This window comes from Pristiophorus japonicus, chromosome 16 (genome assembly GCF_044704955.1).
Source record: "Pristiophorus japonicus isolate sPriJap1 chromosome 16, sPriJap1.hap1, whole genome shotgun sequence".
Classification (NCBI taxonomy): Eukaryota; Metazoa; Chordata; class Chondrichthyes; family Pristiophoridae; genus Pristiophorus; species Pristiophorus japonicus.
In genome coordinates, this window is record NC_091992.1 from 86,975,447 (window position 1) to 86,991,778 (window position 16,332).

At 45.5% G+C, this 16,332-nt stretch overlaps 1 protein-coding gene across 1 annotated transcript in view; it reads left to right on the top strand.

Annotated features, from left to right (window-relative positions):
- The window catches only part of LOC139226633 (myosin-16), a 326,697-nt gene that overhangs the window by 66,042 nt on the left and 244,323 nt on the right, over positions 1-16,332 (top strand). The gene's annotated exons all lie outside the window — the stretch shown is intronic.

The window sequence follows — 16,332 nt, forward strand, 5'->3', positions numbered from 1 at the left end:
GACCCTTTGTGAAAGAAAAAGAAAAAACTTGCATTCATTTAATGCCTTTCCCAACCTGAGGACATCCCAAAGCACTTTACAGCCAAAGAAGTACTTTTGAAGTGTGGTCACTTTTGTAATGTAGGAAAGGCGGCAACCAATTTATGCACAGCAAAGTCCCACAAACAGCAACATGATAATGACAAAATAATCTGTTTCAGTGATGTTGACTGAGACATATGTTGGCCAAGACACCAGGAGAACTCTCTTGCTCTTCTTCAAAATAGTGCTATGGGACTTTTTACGTACACCTGAGGGCAAACGGTTTAACGTCTTTACGTCTCATCTTAAAGACGGCATCTCCGACAGTGCAGCTCTCCCTCAGTGCTGAACTGAAATGCCTGCCTAGAATATGTGCTCAAGTCTCTGGACTTAGACTTGAACCCACAACCTTCTGACTCCAAGTCGAGAGTGCGACCACTGCACCACGACTGACACTGTTTGAAGTAATTCATAGCGTAATTTTATCAATTTGATTTATTCATTTTTACATACTTTATAATGTTTGTTATTGATGTCAATGTTTATATAATTTATGATATTCAAATCATTCTTTTGGATAATTATATATTTGTGGGTGGTGTACTAACTGATAATATGAAAAATATGTTCTATTTCCATTAAAACTTGGACAGGTTTATCAGAATTATCTCGCTGTGCCTCAGCATCTGATGTTGCTGTCAGCCTGACTGTGTACATATCTGTCCATATTGTTAATGTCTGTCCTGTACGATTGACTGGGAAGCTCCTGGTGATCAATTTTGTTCTGTTATATATTTTCCCTGCTCATCTCCCCTCTTAAAAGTGTCAACCTCTTACGTGAGTGTTGCAGGCTATTCGATTGTGGGAACCGTAAAACCAAGCCTGGTCCCGTCCTTCCCCAATAAAGGCATTTCCAGGAGAGTGATGCAAAGGGGGAAACCCTGGCTGCTCTTCCCCCATTCTAATGTAGGTGTACTGAGGATGATCGTAGCAGCCTGAGTGAATGAGATCAGCTACCAGGGATTAAACCTTGAACCTTGAACCTTGGACCATTCCTAGTCTGTCTGTCACTCGACAAACTCATTGAGCCATCAAGGAACCCCTTCCGAATAACTTATACTTGGAATGTTGTGGAATGCAATAAGCGTGAAAGCAGTTTCCCAGCTTCACTAATGCATGGAATTGCATTGGTTAACCTGAAGTTTAATGCATCTAAAGGGAGACTGAACTCAGTCCTGCCCAGTGTTAGTTTCAGTGATTTTTTTTTTCCAGTTGTACAAATTTTGTCTGCATTAAAGTGAAGGATGTTTGTTCTGGGGAAATAGAGCAGTTCTTATTTTGGACACCCAGAATTAAGCACTCCCAAGTCAGAAATCGCGTGGTTAAATGCCGAGCAAAGCTTCCTCTACTTCGGTCCAACAATTTACATTGGCCTCAAAAGGTTGGGGCATTTTTCCACAACATCCATCTGGCAGTCCGTCTGAGTAAGAGGCGCTTTTATGCTGAAAGCCTGTGCCCATTAGGAACTGGATTGAGACGACCCAAGCTCATGCCAGCAGACGGGGAGACTTGCCTTCCGCCAGCCTCGGCTGGTTTTAAACTGAGGTGTCAGAGGTGAAAGATCACTGCCTTAACCCACTGTGCTGCCTGTTGGAAAAGTGTTTCATCAGCAAAATCTTCAAATGCACAAACTTTGATTCCTCAGAAGTTAAAACAAAAGTACGAGATGAGGCTCAGGATCCAGTAGATCGGGGTTAAAGTCCAGTAGCATCAAACACAGATGCAACTGAAATAAGAGAAATGAATATCAACTTAAATGAGAACTTATTTGAGTTTCTTCCCAACATTTGTATAGAATGCAAAATTACTTGTTTCTTTGAGCACTAATTGGTGTCAACAGCTTTCAAATTTCACACAGCTTCCAAAATGTCTTCTGACCTCGTATGTGTGTGTATGTATATTTGTATATTATATATTGCAAACACTGAAAGAAGTATGTTTCGATGTTTGCAATATATAATATACAAACATACCTAAAATGTAGAACCATAGAACTTTTACTTAATTACAACCACTGACTAAACTGTTTATATCTGTACATTGGTTCAGAAAGCTAACCCAGTCCTCAGACAGTTAATGGAAGACCCGAAGGGGGTTTGTGTGCATACATAATGTGGATTGGCAGGCATAGACCCCTGTCTTTCGTTTCTGGGGTCCCAGTTTGAATCCTCACAGGAAGCAGATTGAAAACTAATGAAATTTGAGTTTCCATCTGGCTGGCTCAGTGCCTCGACGATGGTGGGGGTGAATTACTGTTTAGAAACGTTGTACGAGGTGAACATGAAAGGAGCGAGGTTTCTTTTTGCAGATACATTGTTCCTTTTTGCTGCTGGTTTGAATTAACTTTGCTTATTGAAAACATCGCGGCGGTGTTTTGTGGTTACTGTCGCATAGTTTGAAGCTGAAAGGTTGACCTGTATCGGCAAGCAATCCGTCGTAGGCTTTTTCGGAGCTCTGAGCTACCTATATTTGCACTCCCTTAAAATAGCAGTTATTGTAACATGAAGCTTGCTGAGTCCTATCCAACTAAAACAAGGGGCGTGTGCCACATTTGCAGTGCAATGCTGCCGATGGCGCCAGTTTTGCGGGCAGTACTGTAGTGGTTGGTGAGGTTAGTTCCGCTGGGTGCCACCTCATGTCTGGCACCAGTGCCGTGAGCCACTGCTGCCAGCACTGCGCGGGTAGGGCTGGGTACTCGCTCTTTGCGTACATGGACGGACGCCCTTCCCCAGCTGATGGGAAATGCCCAGGGCCAGAGCAGGGCATCCATGACTGTGTGTGCAAGGTTATTTGTTTATTGACACCGGGTGTTGTGGAATTCGCCCAACAATAGAGATAGGGTCTCCAACTTGGGTTGGGTATATTCCTGGAGGTTTCAGCAACAACAACAACTTGTATTTATATAGCGCCTTTAAGGTAGTGAACGTACAGGAGTATTATGAGATTAAAAAAATTTGACACCAAGCCGCAGAAGTAGAAATTAGCGTAGGTGACCAAAAGCTTGGTCAAAGAGGTTTTACGGAGCGTCTTGTAGGAGGAAAGAGAGGTAGAGAGGCGAAGAGGTTTAGGCAGGGAGTTCCAGAACTTGGGGCCTAGGCAACAGAAGGCACGGTTACCAATGGTGGATCGATTATAATCACGGATGCTCAAGAGGGCAGAATTAGAGGAGCACAGTCATCTCGGGGGTTGTGGGGCTGGAGGAGATTACAGAGATAGGGAGGGCGAGGCCATGGAGGGATTTGAAAATAAGGATGAGAATTTTGAAATCGAGGGGTTGCTTCACCGGAAGCCAATGTAGGTCAACGAGCACAGGGGTCATGGGTGAATGGAACTTGGTGCGAGTTAAGACATAGGCAGCCGAGTTTTGGATTATTTCTAGTTTACGTAGGGTAGAATGTGGGAGGCCAGCCAGGAATGCGTTGAAATAGTCAAGTCTAGAGGTAACAAAGGCATGGATGAGGGCTTCAGTAGCAGATGAGCTGAGGCAAGGGTGGAGACGGGCAATGTTACGGAGGTAGAAATAGGCAGTCTTAATTATGTTGCAGATATGTGGTCGAAAGCTCAATTTCAGGATCAAATATGACACCAAGGTTGCATCACATTCCTCCTGCCTCCATCCGCCTACCCAGTCAAACAGCCTTTTTCCCCCCATTGCCAGTATTTTTACAACAAATATACGAAAGTGTTCAAAGAAAATGAATAAAACCGACAATTATTTTGTGGGTTTCTGGCTGTGGTGGAGATGAACTCTTACAGAAGATAAGTACTGCAGGAAATTTAATGGCCAGAGTGACTTTCTGGACTAGTTTCGATCGACTAGATGGGTCGGCGAGGAATTGCCCAGATTTTGTTTTCTTAAATTGGCCTGGGTTTATCGTATTTTGCCTCTCCCAGGAGATCACGTACTTCGGGTGGGGTAGAGTGTATAAATTGTGATACACAATTGTGTGGGACAGGTTCGGTGGACCAATCGGCCTTTCCCTGTCCGTCATTGTTTGTATGTTGGCATTTTTAACATAAGAACATAAGAAATAGGAACAAGAGCAGGCCACACGGCCCCTCGAGCCAGCGCCGCCATTCAATAAGGTCATGGCTGATCTGATCATGGACTCAGCTCCACTTCCCCACCTGCTCCCCATAACCCCTTATCCCCTTATCATTTAAGAAACTATCTATTTCTGTCTTAAATTTATTCTATGTCCCAGCCTCCACAGCTCTCAAGCAGTGAATTCCACAGATTTATAACCCTCAGAGAAGAAATTTCTCCTCATCTCTGTTTTAAATGGGCAACTCCTTATTCTAAGATCATGCTCTCTAGTTCTAGTCTCCCCCATCAGTGGAAACATCCTCTCTACGTCCGCCTTGTCAAGCCCCCTCATAATCTTATACGTTTCGATAAGATCACCTCTCATTCTTCTGAATTCCAATGAGTAGAGGCCCAACCTTCTCAATCTTTCCTCATAAGTGAACCCCCTCATCCCTGGAATCAACCTAGTGAACCTTCTCTGAACTGCCTCCAAAGCAAGTATATCCTTTCATAAATATAGAAACCAAAACTGCGTGCAGTATTCCAGGTGTGGCCTCACCAATACCTTATAGAGCTGTAGCAAGACTTCCCTGCTTTTATACTCCATCCCCTTTGCAATAAAGGCCAAGATACCATTGGCCTTCCTGATCACTTGCTGTACCTGCATACTATCCTTTTGTGTTTCATGCACAAGTACCCCCAGGTCCCGCTGTACTGCAGCACTTTGCAATTTTTCTCCATTTAAATAATAACTTGCTCTTTGATTTTTTTTCTGCCAAAGTGCATGCCTTCACACTTTCCAACATTATACCTCATCTGCCAAATTTTTGCCCACTCACTTAGCCTGTCTATGTCTTTTTGCAGATTTTCTTTGTCCTCACGCATTCCTTTTCCTCCCATCTTTGTATTGTCAGCAAACTTGGCTATGTTACACTCAGTCTCTTCTTCCAAGTCATTAATATAGATTGTAAATAGTTGGAGTCCCAGCACTGATCCCTGCGGCACCCCACTAGTTACTGGTTGCCAACCAGAGAATGAACCATTTATCCCGACTCGCTGTTCTCTGTTAGTTAACACCTCTATGATTTTTCTCCTGGGTTGCGTGCAACAGTGTGCAGGAGATGAATCTTTAATTCCTGGAGTATTGGCAACCCTAAATACAAAGCTGGAGGTCAGATTCCCGAGGGTTGCACCTAACTCCTAACACATGTGGGGGTGGTTCTGTGTAATATAAAGGCACTAATAATGTTAACAATGCCCTTTGTTGAAATGAATAGGTTCTTCGGGGACTGGGCTATGCAGTCAGCTTGTAGACAATCTTGTTGGCCCTTGAAGCTCGCTTCAATGCCAACACAAATTGATGGCTGAAAGTTTACATTCAGCCAATTTTAGAAGATCCTACACATATTCTTAGCCCATGTCCTGGTGACCCCAGCACAAACTGTCCGTGGCTTGCTATCAAATAGACTCACGGTCAGAGAGATCACAAGGAATTTTGGTAGGGGGAAGAAAAGACGGAGGGACTGTTGAAGCAAGGGATCTTTTAAAGTTGGGAGTTAATAATGTCGTTCGGGCAACATAGTGGGAGCTTTACTCTGTGCCTATCCCATGCAGTATCTAACTTGGTAGTGATTGATGCTGCCACTGAGTGGCAAATTATTAAAAAATTAACATTCCTCAATACTGACATTCTTTGTCATACCCCCGCCCTCCCCGAAACCCTGTAACTGAAACACACTGGCAGTACCTCTATAAGAAAAAGAGAAGAGAGAGACCTGCAGAAGGAAGACAGCATCTTTCCCAACCTCAGGACATCCCAAAGCACTTCACAGCCAACGAAGTACTTTTGAAGTATAGTCACTGTTGTAATGTAGGAAATGTTTGTTCTTGATAGAGCTGATTCGCTGTAATGGTGAGTAGCCCGTCCGGGCCAGCTTCTCTGATCACAACATCATAAGAAATTGAGGGAAAAACAGCAAATTGCAGCAACATTGGGCCCAAGTTTCGGCCTCAGTTGCTCCTGATTTTTTGGAGCAACTGGTGTAGAACGGAGTATCTTAGAAATTCAAATTCTCGGCATTTAGTTTACTCCAGTTCTAGTCAGTTAGAACAGTTTCACTTTGGAACAGAATTTTTTTTTGAAACGGGGGCGTGTCCGGCCACTTGCGCCTGATTTCAAAGTTTCGGCAGTGAAAACTTACTCCAAACTAACTTAGAATGGAATAAGTGAAGATTTTTGTACGCTCGAAAAAACCTTGTCTACACTTTAGAAAATCAGGCGTAGGTTACAAATCAGGCGTGGGGGAGTGGGGGGGAAGGGAAGTCATTAAATTCTACAATCAATCCTTAGTTATACTTATACAAATATTATACAAATAAATCCAACCTGAATAAAAATTTATAAGCAAAGAAAAGATTAAGTAAACCATGTTCCTACCTGTGTGAAAGTGCTTCAGGCAGGCCTTTCAATTTGGAGACAGGCAGGGGTGTGGTGTCAGTGTCTCGACGGCAGCCCCAACAGCGGCAGCAAGCAGCCTTCGAGCTGCTGTGCTTCAGGCAGGTCTTCATTCTCTTAGTGGCTGGCCGGCAGCCGAAGGATCAACACCGGACGCACGCAGCTTTTCAAGGGGGCTGAGGCCATTCGGCCATGGGATAGGAGCGGCGTCAGTGGCTGGCCGCAGCTGAAGGATCAACACCTGACGCACGCAGCTTTTCAAGGGGGTTGAGGCCATTTGGCCACGCTTAAGGGGCGGCGTCAGTGGCTCGACGGCAGCCGAGTCCTTTTAAAAATGGCCGAGTGCCAATGTTTGTTTGACACTGCGCGCACGCTCCAACGCGCACACGCAGGGTTGCTGGCACCACGTTGGCTCATTTAAATTGGACCCGCCCCCCCACTACTTACAGAATCGGCGCAAGTGTTTGGCTCCGCCCCCCGCTGTGAAGAGCGCGCCGTGCCAAGCAGAGATCGAGCTCCGAGGAGCCGGAAAATATCGAAGTTTTTTTCTAGCACACTTTTAGGCACGAAGAACAGGCGTCCAGCTCGGAGGTGCGCCGTTTTCAGTGCGGGCAGAAACTTGGGGCCATTGTAACTCATTGATTTCTTTTTTAGAAAGTGGACTATGTGAAAAATCTCTCTGTTCAAAATACATCTCAATTTACAATACAAGTGTCAGCTGTGCCTCAGTGGGTAGCACACTTGCCTCTGAGTCAGAAGATTGTGGGTTCAAGTCCCACTCCAAGGACTTGACTACAAAAATCTAGGTTGACATTTCAGTGCAGTGCTGAGGGATTGCTGCACTGTCGGAGGTGTTGTCTTTCAGATGTGAATTTAAATGAGAATCTGCCCCCTCAGTAGCCACACTGTAGGACAGAGTATAAATCCAGAAATATTGGAGGCTTGTAAGAAAGGGCCGGCAATAATTATGGGCGATTTTAATTTTCATATTGTTTGGACAAATCAAATTGGCAAAGGTAGCCTTGAGGAAGAGTTCATAAAGTGTATGTGGGATGGTTTCTTGGAACAATACATTGTGGAACCAACCAGGGAGCAAACTATTTTAGATCTGGTAATGTGTAACGAGTCTGGATTAATTAATGATCTCGTAGTGAAGGATCCTCTTGGGAAGAGTGATCATAGCATGGTAGAATTTCAAATACAGTTTGAGGGTGAGAAAGCTAGGTCTCAAACTAGTGTCCTCAACTTAAATAAAGGCAATTACAAAGGTATGAAGGCGGGGTTGGTTAAAATGGACTGGGAATATATATTAAAAGGTAAGACTATAGAAAAGCAGTGGCAAACATTTAAGGAGATATATCCTAACTCTCAGCAAAGATATATTCCAGTGAGAAACAAAGGGCCCGAATTTGATGAAGGCCCCCACACACCCAAGTGCCACCCAAAGGACCGCCGATGGCTGCCGAGATACCTGACGGTTCTTTGGGCGGGGTTTTCGTCAGCAAGGTCCCTCGAAGGTCGGCGAGCGGCAAAGCAGCGACGTATGCCACCAATCTGGGGGGGAAGCCAGTGGGAGCTCTCATTCTCAGCAGCAAATGCGCTTGCCACTCAAGTGCCGCCAAGGATGTAGTCGGGCCCACTTAAAATAAAAAGCATTAAAAAAAATAAAACATTTGACGACCTTCAGGGGCCCCCCATACAGATAAGTCCCTGTAAAAAAAAAAAACTACATTTAAAAAAAAATGTCACTAACTTGTTTTCCCTCATCTTCATTTCTTACCATTGAGGACAGCTCTGCCTCCATGCAGTGGTCCACCTTCGTCCTGCTGCCGACTCCCGCCCGCACCAATCTGGCATCTCGGCAGGTGGGAGTCTAGTGACGTGCATTGGCCATCCGCTGACGTCGGCAGACGTTTCTCGGTACCTCCTCCCCTCCTGGCCGCTCCAGACCAAGTGGTACTGGGCGGTTCGAGCAGGGAATGTCGGCGGCAGTGGGCAGTGAGTGCATCAATTTTGGGCCCAAAGGCTCTAAGAGAAGGATGAACCATCCCTGGTTAAATAAGGAAATAACGGATGGTATCAAATTGAAAACAAAGGTAATACAATGTTGCGAAGAACAGTGGGAGGCCAGAGGATTGGGGAGTTTTTAAAAACCAGCAAAGAACGACTAAAAAAAATGATAAAGACAGAAAAGTTAGCACATGAGAGTAAACTAGCAAGAAATATAAAAACAGACAGCAAGAGCTTCTACAGGTATATAAAAAGGAAGTGAATAGCTAAAGTATATGTTGGTCCTTTAGAGGATGAGACTGGGGAATTAATAGTGGGAAGCAGGGAAATGGTAGAGACTTTGAACAAATATTTTGCATCGGTCTTCAGGGTATAAGGCACAAAAAGTATCCCAATAATTGATAATCAAGGGGCTATTGTGGTGGTGGGGTGGGGGGGCTGAAAACAATCACTAACACTAGAGATAAAATGGCAAACTAATGGGACTAAAGGTGGACAAGTCCCCTGGGTCCTAAAAAAAAAGTGGCTGCAGAGATAGTGGATGCATTGGTTGTAATCCACCAAGATTCCCTGGATTCTGGACAGGTCCTAGTGGACTAGAAAACCACAAATGTAACACTCCTATTTAAGAAAGGAGGGAGACAGAAAGCAGGAAACTGTAGACCAGTTAGCATAAAATCTGTCATTGGGAAAATGCTGGAATCCATCATTAAGGAAGTAGTCGCAGGACATTTAGAAAATCATAATGCCGTCAAGCAGAGTCAGCATGGTTTTATGAAAGGGTAATCATGTTTGACAAATTTGCTGGAGTTCTTTGAGGAAGTAACGAGCAGGCTGGATAAAGGGGAACCAGTAGATGTCGTATATTTGGATTTCCAGAAAGCATTCGATAAGGTGCCATGTAAAAGGTTACTGCACAAGGTAAGAGGTTGGGGGCAATATATTAGCATGGATAGTGGATTGGCTAACTAAAAGAAAACAGAGAGTTGGGATAAATTTTCAGGTTGGCAAACTGTTAACTAGTGGGGTGCCACAGGGATTAGTGCTGGGGCTTCAACTATTTATAATCTATATTAATGACTTGGATGAAGGGACCATGTGTAATGTAGCCAAATTTGCTGATGATACAAAGATAGGTGGGAAAGCAAATTGTGAGGAGGACACAAAGAATATAGATATAGATATAGATAAGCAAAGTGAGTGGGCAAAAATTTGGTAGATGGAGTATAATGTGGGAAAATATGAGGTTATCCACTTTGGTAGGAACAATAAAAAATCAAATTATTATTTAAATGGGAAGAGATTACAAAATGCTGCAGTACAGAGGGATCTGGGGGGTCGTTGTACATGAAACACAAAAAGTTAACATGCAGGTACAGCAAGAAATTTGGAAGGCAAATGGAATGTTGGCCTTTATTGCAAAGGGGATGGAGTATAAAAGCCTGCTATAATGGTACAGGGTATTGGTGAGACCACACCTAGAGTACAGCATGCAGTTTTGGTCTCCTTATTTAAGGAAGGATATACTTGCATTGGAGGCAATTCAGAGAAGGTTCACGAGGATGATTACTGCAATGAAAGTCATATAAAGAAAGATAATTGGAGTTTAGAAGAATGTGAGGTGATCTTATTGAAACAGACAAGTTTCTGAGGGGGCTTGAGGGGGATAGATGCAGAGAGGATGTTCCCCCTCGTGGGGAAATCTAGAACTTGGGGGCATAGTTCCAGAATAAGGGTTCGCCCATTTAAAACAGAAATGATGAGGAATTTCTTCTCTGAGGGTTGTGAATCTTTGGAATTCTCTACCCCAGGGAGCCGTGGAGGCTGGGTGTTTGAATATATTGATGATGGAGATAGACAGACTTTTGAATGATAAGGGAGTCAAGGGTTATGGGGAGCAGGCGGGGAAGTGGAGTTGAGGCCAAGATCAAATAAGCCATGATCTTAATGAATGGCGGAGCAGGCTCGAGGGGCCAAATGGCCGACTCCTGCTCTTATTTCTTACGTTTCTTATGTTTCAAGTGGACGTAAAAGATTCCATGGCACTCTTTCGAAGAAGAGCAGGGGAGTTATCCCCGGTGTCCTGTCTAATATTGATCCCACAATCAACATAAAAAGAAAACAGATTATCTAATCATTATCACATTGCTGTTTGTGGGAGCTCGCTGTGTGCATATTGGCTTCCACATTTCCCACATTACAACAGTTACTTCAATAAGTACTTAATTAGCTGTAAAGCATTTTGAGTTGTCCGGTGGTTGTGAAAGGCACTATATAAATGCAAGTCCTTTCTTTTTTTATTTCGATCCACTTTCCAGAGACCGTTAAATCGGTGATCTCACTCAGCTCGTAGAATGGCTGGCGTGGGAAGCAGGAAACATAGCATACTTGTGAAATCAGATGGTGCTCATCTGTGATTGGGGCTGAAGTATATTGACACTGACACTGAGGCCAAGATATTTACGGAGGGGTGGGATCGGGGATGAGTGTTTGGAAGGGGGTGGGGAGGGGGAATTTAATGGCAGGGCCTTATTATCATTCTTTCACCCCGTTTCCTCCATAGGCAGCCAGGCCAGTTTGACAGATTGGTTGGTAACCGGGCGTGAAAGCCAGCGGTAGAAGGCTGCAGCCGGGCGAGGACTGTTGGGGATGGTCGTCGGCAACTGGGAATGATCAGGGGTTGGCGGCGCTGTGGCGGGTCAGAATAGCAATCGCGATGGAGGGGGTACGGGAGAGATGGCGGGGCAGAGGGGGAGGTGCGGACCGGCAATCGGGAAGGAAGGGTGATGGTCCCAAGGGGAAGCTGACGGGCTCGGGATCGTGGATTTGATGGTGGGTAGAGGGTGGGGGGGATCATCCGATTGTGGCAGACTTGGTTGAGTGTCCGTGGGGAGTACTCCTGCCTCTCCTGTCCCACAAGCAGTGCTCTAAAAAAGCACTTGCCTGCTTGACCCGTCTCCATTTCTCTGCCGGGTTTTCCGAGCCCCGCGAACCGCAGTCTGTAGCCGTTAAATTTAAATCAGGCTCATCACTGCACTGTGGGCAGCTGGTTTAAATATTATAATAAGGCCCCTGCCTGTGAAGACCCGGCACAGACATGCCACCCAACACGCCACTGTAAAAATGGAGGCAAGCGCATAGTCGGTGGGTGGAGGTCGGGTTACCTGATTTTTACATTTTTAAACCTGCCCTCCTGCCTGTGGTAGAGGGCTAACTTTCTCCCCCAACCCCGCCGAGTGCCTGTAATTGTAGATATTCTATTCCCCAATATGAACATAAGTGCACAAATTCGCACCAAGACTTAATTACAACAGAAAGTCAAACGACTATGTTTTTTTGTTTTGCCGGTCCAATTCCATGACCTGTTTTACCTTCAGCGCAGTCTCACTATGGCATGCGGTTGAAACAAGTGCATTTTCCCTCTTGTGGTATGCAGACAGCTGCTATTGTTCGTGCTTAATTCCTGAAATTTGTCGACACAGTCAGCTCCAGGCTTCCTTCTCCACGCATGTGTTTGGATATTTTGAATGACTCACTCAGGAGCTGGGAGAGTGTAGACTCAATTGGCCGAGAGATTAGATGCCGCTGTGCCCCTTTTACAGGTACAGAAACAGGCGCAAAAGCATCCAATATGGCGGGTGGCATGGCCACCCACATTCTGAACTGTCAGCGCGCGCCCGCCATATTGGTATAGGCATCAAAGAAAGCATCCAGGGTCACCAACAAGACACGTTGGTTGAAAACAATGCTTACCTGGATATGGAACCGGGAGGTGCAGGGATGCCCATAGGTTTCATATTAAACCCCTGGCCGACTGCTGGCTACCATTCACACCTTCGCCGTGCCCCCCCCCCCATTGCTTCCCCACTCTCCCAATCATTGCCTCACCCGCACCCCTCCATCCTGATCGCTTTCACTCCTCTCTTGGTCACCCCTGCCCCTCCTGATTGCTCCCCCCGCACTCCCTCTTCCAAAACCTGCTCGAGGGCCGCTGCCGGCCCGATACAGCGGCCCAAAATTCAACCCGCCATCACCGGTGAGCTGCCTGGGGAAGCCCAGCTGGCAACTTCAGCTCATGGGCCTCATGTAAATGGAGCCCAAGGCCTCAGGCCTACCCAGCTTGGCCAGCGTGAAGCAATTTCCAGCCCCTTTCGCTCTGGAGCAGACATTTGGCTCGAAAGAACAGCTGCGTTCTCTTGTTAGTCGTGAATCGGATCTTGATTTCATCAACTAGTTTAACCGGTACCTGTGTGAAGTAGCGTACACTGGGGAACAACTTCAGTAAAATTGAGACATACATCTGCGACTTAATGACTTGCATGAGGAGCGAGGTGGTATACTTTACGGTTTAGTCTCCAGGTGCAGAGTTTCATGCAATAGGTGCACGTATCAGGAATTTGAGTTCAAAGGTCAGCACACAGTTTTCTGTCCATTCAACTGAATTGGTGGAAAACGATCTCAGTGTGAGCTTCCATTGCACAAAGCTCCGTGCTGAGAGGGCTAAACTGTAAAATGTACCTCTTGCAGAGTTCAGCGATGACATCAATCAGTGCCTTAAGTTGCTTAAATATACATTTCGACGGAAAAAAGCAGTTTGGTTTATGAATGTGTGCTGAATACGGAATGAATTTATGGGGTTTTATTTTATTGTCGATCCACCCAGGCCAAGCTATCAATCACATTTATATTGCAATGCAGCTTGGTTATTTTACTTCTGTTTGTCATTTTAAGTCCACCCAAGATTCAGATGCTGGGGGAGGACAAGCAAGAGCCAATTTTAGAGCTCCAGTGACCATAATAGTATTAGTAAAGTGAAGAAGAAGAATAAGATCAGTTACAATTGGAGACAGAGCGGTGAGAAGCTAGAAACATAGAAACATAAAAAATAGATGCAGGAGTAGGCTATTCGGCCCTGTGTGCTTGCACCATCATTCAAGATGATCATGGCTGATCATTCATTTCAGTACCCCATTCCTGCTTTCTCTCCATACCCCTTGATTCCTTTAGCTGTAAGGGACACATCTAACTTCCTTTTGACTATATCTAACAAATTGACCACAACAACTTTCTGTGGTAGAGAATTCCACATGCCCACAACTCTCTGAGTGAAGAAGTTTCTCCTCATCTCGGTTATAAATGGCTTACCCCTTATCCTTAGACTGTGACCCCTGGTTCTGGACTTCCCTAACATCGGGAATATTCTTCCTGCATCTAACCTGTCCAATCCCGTCAGAATTTTATATATTTCTATGAGATCCCCTCTCATTCTTCTAAACTCCAGTGAATACAAGCCTAGTCGATCCAGATTTTCTTCATATGTCAGACCTGTCATTCCGGGAATCAGTCTGGTGAACCTTCACTGCACTTCCTCAATAGCAAGAATGTTCTTCCTCAGCTTAGGAGACCAAAACTGTACACAATATTCAAGGTGTGGCCTTACCAAGGCCTTGTACAACTGTAGTAAGACCTCCCTGCTCTTATACTCGATTCCTCTCGCTATGAAGGCCAACATGCCGTTTACCTTCTTCACCGCCTGCTGCACCTGTATGCCAACCTTCAATGACTGATGTACCATGATACCCAGGTCTCGTTGCATCTCCCCATTTACCAATCTGTCACCATTCAGATAATAATCAGTCATCCTGTTTTTAACCACCTAAGTGGATAACCTCACATTTATCCACATTATACCGCATCTGCCATATATTTGCCCACTCGCCTAACCTGTCCAAGTCACCCTGCAGCCTCTTAGCATCCTCCTCACAGCTCACACTGCCACCCAGCTTAGTGTCATCTGCAAACTTGGAGATATTACATTCAATTCCTCTGTCTTATTCACGCAGCCCCAGTGAGGCCATTGGGCCAGGGCTAGGGGCTGCGTGCTTCGGCCCCTCCCACACAGTTTTGGGCGCCTGGAGCTACTGCACATGCGCGCCCACTGTAGTACGCATGTGCAGAGGTCCCGGCACTGTTTTCAATGCAGGGACCTGGCTCCGCCCCCTACAGCTCGTGCTGCGCTGCGCCGAGCTGCAAACGACCTGCAGGAAGCTGGAGAATCTGGAAGTTTTTTTTAGGCGCACTTTGTGGCGCGAAAAACGGGCGTCCAGGTTGGGACTGCGCCGTTCTAGGCACGGCTCGAAACTTGGGGCCCATAGGAGCAGTATTGAATTATTTTAACCATTTGGGTTTTTCAGAATTGCATGGAAGAAGAAGCAAGTTTCTTTGAGGTAATTTGAATTAGAACTGGATGAATACTCGATAATTAAAGTTGCATGGATAAAAGTACAACTGATTAGACATTCCATGAAATGTAGGCCCAGTTTTTGCCCTGGGGTGGTTCAGCATGAGGACTGGGCCATTTTAACTCCGGGCCTCACTTTACTATTCAAGATCTGTCTGCCGTTAGAAGTTGGCAGGAATGACCACAAGTCTGGCCGGCGGGAGCCTGACACCGCAGGGGATCCAAGGGAACGGTGCCCAGCACAAAGTGTGTGGTTGCAGAGGCCATGCCAGTCTTGGGAGGTAGGGAAAAGGTCGCGGTGGGGGAGAAGATCCGTGGTTTCCTTGCGGAGCCGGAGGAGCACTCCTACACCTCCTGGCTCCCAAGGAGTCCCTTCAAAGAATGTAACTTGCCTCGGCCTCTTCTGGCCTCGGGCTGGCTTTCACCGGCAGCTTTGGCGCTGTGTGGGTCTCTCTGCGAATTGAAGCCTATAATGCATTGCAGTGCTGGTTATGTCATTGCAGTGCTTGCCTGTGACCACACTGTTGCAATCTCAGCAGTTAAAATGGCGATTCTCCCAACTATTTTAACCACCCGTTTGCGCTCGGCGGGCTGTGTTAAATCAGGCCTATTATGGCTGCCGTGCTGGTCAGACCATAGGAACATTAACCAAATCCGGATGCAAGATTGTATTGACATATTGGCATAATGTTGCTCTATTGACCATTTGAATTGAATATCGGGCAATGCATCTAACAGGTAGCCAATGCAATATCGCCTGCTGCTCGAGACGAATTTCGATCACACTGTATTTGATGACGTAAAACTGTTGCTCTTCCCGCATGCTTCCTTGTGTACTTTTTTGGCTTCGTAATAGCGCTCTCGCCTCCGACCCAGAAGGTTGAGGGTTCAAGTCCCACTACAGAGGTTTGAGCACATAATCCAGACTGACACTTCGGTGCGGTATTGAGGGAGTGCTGCAATGCCTGATGGGAGGTTAAACTGAAACCCGCTCTGCTCTCTCAGGTTGACGTAAAAGATCTCAAGGTATATTTGAAGAAGAGCAGGGAAGTTTTCCTGATTCCTGGCCAACATTCATCCCTCAACCAACAGCACCACAACATATTAATTGATCATTTATCTCCATGTTTACCAAAGCAACATTGTGACTGTCCTGTCAAATATCTCTCCTGAAAGAGATTTTCTGATAAATGTCTTGGATTAACATGCTGATAAGCACATTCTTACCAGTCATGCAACCAAAAGCAGATACGCTTCCTGCTGTGTCACATTCAAGTTTCGAGCATTAGTCAGGTTTTGTCAATTTCAACTGTGGCAACTTCACAATAATTGGCAGTAATCGTCCCTTTTAGTTAATTTCAGTTGAGTCCATCATATAGTAATGGGCACAAATTCTTGTGGTTAATGGAGTGTTTCTGCTGCTCGAAAACTTAATATTAAAATGCCAAATATTGATGGGATAATAAGGTAGGAAGCCAAGCATTGTGTCGATGCCATGGCTTGATTATGCAAGGAATC